General features: G+C 42.8%; 1 pseudogene; it reads left to right on the top strand.

Annotated features, from left to right (window-relative positions):
• The first annotated feature begins 639 nt into the window (after positions 1-639).
• The window catches only part of LOC146862916 (uncharacterized), a 29,671-nt pseudogene continuing 21,229 nt past the window's right edge, over positions 640-9,081 (top strand).

Raw genomic sequence — 9,081 nt, 5'->3', positions numbered from 1 at the left:
ACATACCTTACCCATGTTTTCTTCTGTTTCAGGTTTCACAGACAGTACATCACACATTTGAACGGGCATGCGTCAGTACAAACACAACAGGTAATTATTTTAGTTGAGTTTCCTTATGGTGCACATGGTATATTGATGTATCACACTGTGCCATAACAATCTTTACTTCTATTGAAGGCTCTATAGACAGTGCTACAAATAAGTTTGGAAAGGCAGGACAGAGAACAGAAAGATCCAGGTAATTACACTCTACATTTTGCCAGGGATGCCTCAGAACTACGTGACAGATTGCATTTATGAGCATAGGCGTCAACGTAAGCATGTTCCTTTATTTTGCAGGCTTTGTGCGACAGCAGGTTCAAACCGACGGGCCCGGAAATGCGTAAAGCTGTAACTTCGGGAGAGTGTGGTGCTTCACCACAAAGGAAGACATGTTGCCTTGTATTCAAGGGAGAGTAGATGAAAGAAATTGTGGAGGCTGAGACACAGAAATCACGAAGCAAAGTTCGCATGCAACTCAGGGAAGTATTTCAATACAGTCCAGACGTTGGCTTGATTTGCAAAGCATGTGCCGAAGCCAAGATTGTTTGGGACTTTTCTACAGGGAAGTAATGGTGTGATGGCTGGAAACTGGATTACATGAAATACCATCTAATAACCAAAGTTCACGAGTCTGCCATGGTGATGTTGAGAAACAGAAGTGCTGCTGCCAGGTTTGTTTATGGAGTGCGGGCAATGCTGACAGAAACTGCCACTGGCAAAGCAAATAGAATAGAAGTAGTTGAACGACAAAGATCCCTAACCGAGGAGCTAAAGATTCTCATGAACAACGTGTTGCTGGCAGTAAAGATGAATACTTCAATGTTATCAGTACAAAACATCCATGACCACCTACCACTGTATGTTAAGATACCAGAGAGCTGAAGGAGCAAGAACTATGCCTTTGAGTTCCTTGAGGCCATTAATAGCGTGAAACACTGTGAAGCTATGGCAGAAGTTTGTAACGCTTTGTATCACACATTGATAATTGATGAGAGCACAGATATTTTTGTTACAAAAATGTTCATCCTGTACTTCAAGTTCCAACCTGTAACATCAACAGCGCACAAAACACTGTTTGGGGGCATAGTGAAGCTGACAAGTTGTAATGCTGAAGCAATCACTACTGCTGTGAAAGAATTCTACACTGCCAATGAACTGGACCTCATGAAAATGGTCATGTTCACATCCAATGGTGCGTCTGTGATGCTGGGTAAGAATAATGGTGTTGCTACTCGCCTAAAACAATCCATTCCTTATCTAGTTGAGCAGCATTGTGTTGACCATCAAGAAGATTTGGGAGTTGAGGATGCCTGGAAGAGGGTTCCAATGATTAAAGAGATAGAGACATTATTGAGGACTGTCTACACTGTGTTCTCCAGATCTCCTGCAAGAAAGTCCAAGCTGGATGAAATCGCATTTGTCACTGAATGTGAAGTGGTCTCTTTTTGACCACTGAAACAAGTCCGGTGGCTTTAAAGGCATTTTGCTGTTGGTGCCCTAATTCGTAATTACGAGGTTGTTCTTAATAATTTTGAGCATGAGGAAGTTGAGGAGAATGATCCAGTTGCTAAATATTATTACAAAAAGCTATCAGACTCCAACTATAATATTTCCCTTGCAGTACTTAATGACATTCTAGGTGAATTTGCATCTTTGTGCAAACTCTTCCAAAAAAGTTACTTGACTGCTGTTGAAGCTGTACTGTATGCAAGAGCAAAGATTGACCAAATTAAGGAACAGTATTTGGGGGACACTGTCTTTTGGAGCAGCAATGTAAGAGATCTGATGATGTTGTACAAGGAAAGACAAGAGTTTGATAGTGGGCCTATTTTGTCTTTTGTTTCCCTTTTTTGTGAGCACATACAAAAAAGGTTCCCTGAAGGTGAACTGAAAGAATGGGCAAGTTTTGAATTCCATGCAATAGCAACGCAATCATATTTTGATTTTGGGACTGAGAATGTACAAAGTATAAAAATGTCTTGGTCCTGGTTGATTGTGAAACACCAGAAGATATTGTTCGACAATAGAGAGACTATAAATATGTGTTGGTAGAACATGTAAAGGGTGGGTTATATACCACCTTTAAAAACATGGTGAATTTCACTGTACGCAAGGCTGCTCTGTATAGTGTGGTGTCTCAGCTTGTTGATGTTGGCGCAACATTTCAAGCATCTAGTGCAGATTGTGACCGAGGATTCAGCCTTATGAATACTATCAAGAGTTATTTGAGAAATAGGCTAGAGCAGAAGCATTTGGATATGCTGATGAGGACAAAGGCCTACCTCCTGGATGGGAAAGTTGACCTCAATAGAGTTTATCAGCACTAAAAAAATGGCAAGGATCCGGGGAGAAGCAACCATGTCACCCATCTAGTGATGGCACTTGACTTGTGTGAACGGCCCTCTCCCACAGTCCATTTTTGTCTGGATGTCACACTTTTACAAACTACCTCGGGTAGGATAGGCCAACATTACTCAGTAGCCTTCACATAAAATAGTAAATCTGTTATGTAATTTTGTAACTTATTGTGTATATGTGATCTTGTATAGGCTCTCAACATTTCCCCACCCAATGAACAGTGCTCCAGTTAAGAATATTTAGTAAAGTCTTATGATGGTACCACCATTGGAGTCCTGTGCTTTTCTAAACCTGAAGTGTACTTGTCAGTGTAACCAATTCAAGTCATGGCATCTTTATCCAAATTGCAAGCCTGCCTTAAGACCCTAATCATGGCACTGTATGTGTGGAAATCTTTTCGCTTTTTTTAAATAAACGTTTGGAGAGATATTTGGCACTGCACACTCGCTGTCTGGTTCCTGGAGCACGTAGACGTGGTTGCAGCACACAGAGACCCTCCACTGCTGCACAAAGAGGAAAAGAATTAGAGGTGACATTGACTATGACAGTTGTTTGGTCTCTGAATATATAAAATATATGTATACTCCAACTTTCTTAAATATTTTACTCTCCGCTTGTACTCCTTAATATTCTGTTGAAGCCACAGAATTTCAACACATAATTCCTACAGTCATGAAAAGCCAAAAAACATCAAACAACTGGCTGTTCTCTATCAATATTTTGAATTGCTTGAATTTCTTCTTAAATTATTTTTTTCTTTAATGATGTATCATACTTCCTATGCACCTTAAATCACCGGGACAAGATAATCTATAGATCGCGTAATCAGAATTGCATGTTAAATATTTTGTGATATGACTTTTTCTTTCTAGTATTCCTGTATTGTATCACTCATTTTTGGGGCCAGATGTACGACCTGCCAAATAGCGCCTCGCAAATTGCGTCGCATTTGCAAGGTGCAATTTGGCAGGTGCAGCAGTCTGTTGAACACTGTTTGCGATTCCCAATGGGGTCGCAAATTGCGAGGCTCATGAATATTAATGAGCCTCTTGCATTTTGTGAGCCCATTGGGAATGACAGGCCCTCCAAGGGATGGTGGCCTGCTGGGCTCAGCAGACCACCATGTCTGGGACTGCTTTTAAATAAAGCAGCATTTTTTTTAAATGCAGCCCGTTTTCCCTAAATGAAACGTTTTTGTTTCATTTTTTATGGGCAGGCAGTGTTCCCACTGCCTGCCCTTAAAAGATAATATTGCATGCATTTGCAAAGGGTAAGGGGTCCCCTGGGGACCCCTTCCCCTATGCGAACGCATTACCACCTACTTGAAGTAGGTGGTAATTTGGGAGTTTTTTGCAACTGCATTTGTGGCCGCAAAACAATGGTACACAGCTTTGCGGTCACTGTAAGGAAGGGAACACTCCTTCCTAATAGCGAGATGCAAAACAGTATTTTGCGAGTCGCAATTTATTTGCGACACGCAAAATATTGTTTGTACATATGCCCATGCTTTTAGCATGTGCAAATGGGTCTAAGACTTGTTTGCGCACGCTAAAAATTTCGTACATCTGGCCCTTAATGCTCTACATTGTGAACAAGGAAAAATGCTTTTTGTATTAAACCAAGTATTCTGATTCCCTATGTCTTTGAGCTTATGTAGGCAAATTGAAATTAAAATATCTCTGAAATTTTGTGATCTTCTACAGGCAATCCTAGATTTTGGGGAAATGATATTACCAACCATACAGTCTGTTCTTAATAGGTTCCAAGGTTTATGTAAAAAATGTGAGGCTATTTTTGATTCTTGGGAGAAGGCACTGTTGTGTCATCATTTTTATATTTTAAATTGACTTAAAAAGATTTTCGATATCATTATGATGCTGGCTTGACTATCGTTCTATCGGCGCTATAGTGGAAGAGGGACCACCCAACACGGAGGTGGAGGTCCCCATTCCCTCATCACAATGATCCACCTTCACGGCGGTCGCAAAGTGCATATTTTTTGTGGCTTGTGCTGTGGGCTGCAGCACAAGCCACAATAAAAAATATACACTTAAAAAAATTCCTGCACTGTGTGGCAGGCAGCATGTCAGGGATCTTTAGGGGGGCACAATTGGTGCCCCCCAGGCCCCATAGCAGAGGGCCAGAGGGGAAGAGTGGCCTGCTCTGGGCCTCCAAAGTCAGGTTTTGCCTGCTTTTTGATGGCAGGCAAATTGGCATGAAAGGGCTGGCAAAAAGGGACATTATAATCCCTACATTGGTGCCTGAGAAGGCACAGCCCCTATTGTAGAGATTACTGACCCTCCGACAGTCGTTGGAAAGCATCGGACTTTCTCTCCCTCTGCTGCCTCTGACCACATGTGTTTTAATGCATTGGTCGGACCACAGCTGCAGATGGCAGTCAGAATGCATCCGATGAGCCATTGGATGCAGCCCGACCGCCATGAGAATGACCCCCTTTGTGTTTTAATTTTAGACTCTCTGTTTAATGCATTCTTTACTACTGTCCGATTCTTTAAACATTTGGTGGGAAGTACATATCCTCGTAGTTCTTAAAAGTTTTCCATAGTGGATACTCATAAACATTTTCCTAGATTTCCATTATGGGCATGAAGTAAGCTATTACCCACTGTTAGTTCTCTCTAAAATGTAGTTATTATTGGCTCTCCTGTAGTAGTATTTTCACTACTCGCTATCTTCCCTCATATTCATTAGGAATTTTATATTAAAATCATTTTGCTTCACAAAATAAAGTGCTGAGCTTTTTGGATTGCTGGACTTGGCCCTCTCTGCAAGGTCACCCTCAGCATTTTTCCGTTTTCCATCTAATTTTTTGCAGGTTTAATCTTTGTTGGTCTTAGTACTGTGTGCACATTGCCCCTGCCAACCAGTCCTAAAGTGCTTTTGCTCTCTCCATTAAACATGGTTTTATAGGCACACACCAAATGGGCATATTTCATATGCTTATGAGACCCTTGTAGAGTGGCCCGCTATATACATAGGACCTCGAAATTTAACCAGTGAGCGTGCAGCACTTATTGTACCACCCACTTAAGAAGTACTTTAAAACATGACCCAAGTCTGCCATTAATGCCTGAATGCAGTTTTAAACTGCCATGTCGACCTGCCATTTAAACTCCTTTGCCAAGCCTTAAATGTCCTTTTGTTATATATAAGTCATCCATATGGTACGCCCTCGGTTACTCAGAGGCAGGGTGCTGTGCAATTAAAAAAATGGCCATGTACTTTTAGGTTTTACATGTCCTCATAGTGAAAACTCCTACATTCTTTTTTCACAACTGTGAGACCTACCCCTCTCATAGGATAACTTTGAAGATTCCTTATTACATTTAATAAGCTGTAATTTCTAATTAGGAGTAGGTGTCTATCTCATGCTTGGTGTCTTTAGAATTATGATGGACAGCCCTATTTATTGGTAAAGTTGGGTTTGGAGCACAAATTAAAAATGGACATTTTCAGAACATTGCCATTTTTTAGCCCTTAGCCCTTTTGTGTGTGTAGTCTTGGGTCACATGACTGGGTGTAACTAACAGTTAAACTTTGTGAATCCCTCCCAGACAGCAACAAACTAAAGGGATTAAGTGTGCCTGAATGGGCCAACTGCTGGCAGGATGGGGGAGGTAGAACTGAGCACAACCAAATGCAATTGAATAGCCTGTGCTCTGCCTTCACACAAAGGGCCTAACAACACCACATTGTTACTGCAGCCAGCCTGGAGCCAAGGCAGGGGAAGCAGGACATTTCATGAACTTCAGAGCCATTGGTTAGAAGCTAGAAGCTTTTCCCACCTTCCAGAGCCGGGGTATAATTGTAGGACCTTACATACCAACTCTTCAGTACACTTCTGGACCTGTGTATACTCTTGCACGAAGAAGGATTGCTGTGATGCTGAGAGGTTTGCCAGTCTCCAGGACTGCTGATCTTCTGGTGCCTGGCTGAGTGTTTTCCTATCTATCCTGCTGCCCTCTTGCCAGGGGAAAATTGGATTTGCGACTTCAACTTGAACCCAGGCCTTCTACAGTGACTGCAAGGGCTAGTCTAATGGCCTCCTGCTCTGAGACTCAAGGAGATAAAATGCTCACCAACATCCTACACTAGCACCTGGATCTGAACGAAGTGAGTTCCTGAGCCCCAAGTGGTGCACCTCAGGTCTTGGATCCTTGGTGTGGATCTGAGGACTGTAGTCAAGTTTTTTCGGTAAGTTTTGGCGGTGAACTCTGCTCCGATCATGGAGTTTGTGGAGTTTTCTGCACTCCACGTTACACGGAGCTCGCAGAGTTCTGAAAAACTCCCCTCTGTGGAGTGGAGCGTAGTAGAGTTTTTTCCTCACTTGCTTGTCAACATCAAGTTGGCAAGCGAGAGCGAGGAAAATCCACCTCCTGGCGAGATTGTTCCTCGTTCGTAATCATCAATGTCAAGTTGGCGAGCGTGCGCATGGAAAATCAACCTCCAGCCAAGATTTCTCAACGCGGTGGTCAGATTGCTCATTGCGAGTGGTCGCATATGCTCTTGACGGCTCGCATTGAGAAACCGGCCGTTCACATTGAGAAACCTGCTGCGCCAGTAAAAAATCTACTTGAGTGGCAGAAAGGAAGCAGCGCTGTGCATGGTGCCATTCGTGACGATTAAACAGTGCGTACAAGCACTTGGCACTAAAAGTCACTGTGAATGGCATTTATCTAACGCACTCTGCAATTGCGAAGCTCCCCGTAGCGCGGCAGAGATTTTTTGCACTTTGCTGAGTTCAGCGGAACTCCACAAACTCTGCCCAGGCTTACTTTTGGGCTCTTTGCAACCACAATCAAGTTTGTACCAAGACCTCTCCTCTCTCACTGCTATTCAAAGTGAAGCTCCATCAGCCCAACCCTTTAGGCTATAGCACTGACCACTTGCCAGGACTTCTAATGCAACTTATCTATCAGCAATGAGCATCTGTGACGCCTCTTTGTCCTACTCTGGCAAACTCCTTCAATGCTCTCTTCATTTCTCTCAGCCCCCTCCACTCCGAACGGGACTCTGGGCACTGATTTGAGAAGGTAAATCTTCAGCGGGCCTAACCTAATGACTGTAGTCAGAACTGCACTCCATAGCAGTCGACCAGAACTTGTGACAGACCCAGTCCAGTGCGACCAGATATCTATAGTTAGCACTTTGTGATTTTTGGTGCTTTTTTCCTGGGAATCTTTTAAAAAGTAATAACTCAAGTTCTACTGATTGGAGTTTTGTCTTTTCTGTGTAAAATAATGTATTAAAGTTTACTCTAAATTTCTACATTGATTTGGGATTTTTCTTGCTTTGTGTCTTACCTTTATTACTACTTGATTGCTGCATAAATCATTTACAGATAGCCTCTAAGTTAAGCATGACTGTTTTTTATACTGATCTATCGAGGAGTAAGCACAGGTTAATTTAGTGACTTTGCGTGGTTCACCTGGCAAGGGATTTTGGCTATCTCTCGACTAAGGATCACAGCCTATCAACTAACAACCCAAATTCTAACATTGGTGTCCAGCAATGTGGATCAGGACTTGTTTTTGTGCATTACCATACAGCGATTACACTAAAATACTAGATACATAATTTGACACATGAGTTGACCTTTTTTAAATTTTATTTATTTGGCCATATTTGTTTACAGTTTCTAAATTTGACTTCTGTCTTACGTTTTCGAGAAAGGGTACTGAAACTCCAAAAGTGTTGTCCAAAGTTTGAGTATCAGATAGCCCTTAGAACCTGGTAGGAGGTCCGCAGAACTTGGGATGCTGATGAAGAGGATGCACTAGATGGGGAGAAGGAGGAAATAGAGGCTGAGGAGGACTGCTTTGCAACTTAGCTAGGGAAAGGGAGAGAAGAGTTTCTTTTTTCCTTGGCCTCAGAAACAGAGAAGAGTGAGAGACCCATAGGAATGACGTCCCTTACTGGGCCCAGCACAGAAAGCAGTGTGTGTTCCCGAGCCCAGGGAGGCAGGAGAGCTGACGAGGAGTGCCAACTGCAGCTGGCCTGGCTTGATCTGGCTGCACAACCAGTGATGGAAAAAGCAGAGAGAGCTCAAACTCTGAAGGAGAAACAACTATTTATGGAGGAAAGGAAACTGTTATGGGTTAATGAACTGATTCTCAAGGAGCTGTACTTAAAGCTTACAAACAAGCCTTAGAATCCTGTAGAAATGGTGGCAGCGTTACCCAAGTGCCCACTGGAGAGGTGAGGATCCACATACCTCCCGACGTGGTGTCCAATTATGTGGTTGGAAACAACATAACTGGATGGTTTTATACATATGAGGTAGACTTGAGGATGTGCAAGGTCCCAGATGAGTACTGGGTGTGTGGCTTGTGGAAACACAGACCCATATGGGGAGAGGCACACTTTTCACAATGTGGGTGAATGACCAGCCAAAGTGTGCTGGTATGTCCTCATGAAAGCCATACTTGTTGCTAAGTTTGATCTGATCCCTGAGAGGTACCATTACAAGTTCCGGGACAGTCAGAAGCTTCCAAACCAGTCCTGGGTGGATTTTGTAGGCTACTTTTCCAGGGCACAGGATTGTTGGGGTAAGGGTTAGTGAGGTAAACACTTTTGAAGGGCTGTACAATCTAATTGCCAGAGAGCATTTGTTCAGTCAGTATTTTCCGGAACTATACCGCTACCTGATTGACTGGGGAG

This window comes from Triturus cristatus, chromosome 2_2 (genome assembly GCF_964204655.1).
Source record: "Triturus cristatus chromosome 2_2, aTriCri1.1, whole genome shotgun sequence".
Taxonomy (NCBI): domain Eukaryota; kingdom Metazoa; phylum Chordata; class Amphibia; order Caudata; family Salamandridae; genus Triturus; species Triturus cristatus.
This window is presented reverse-complemented; position numbering and strand designations above follow the sequence as displayed.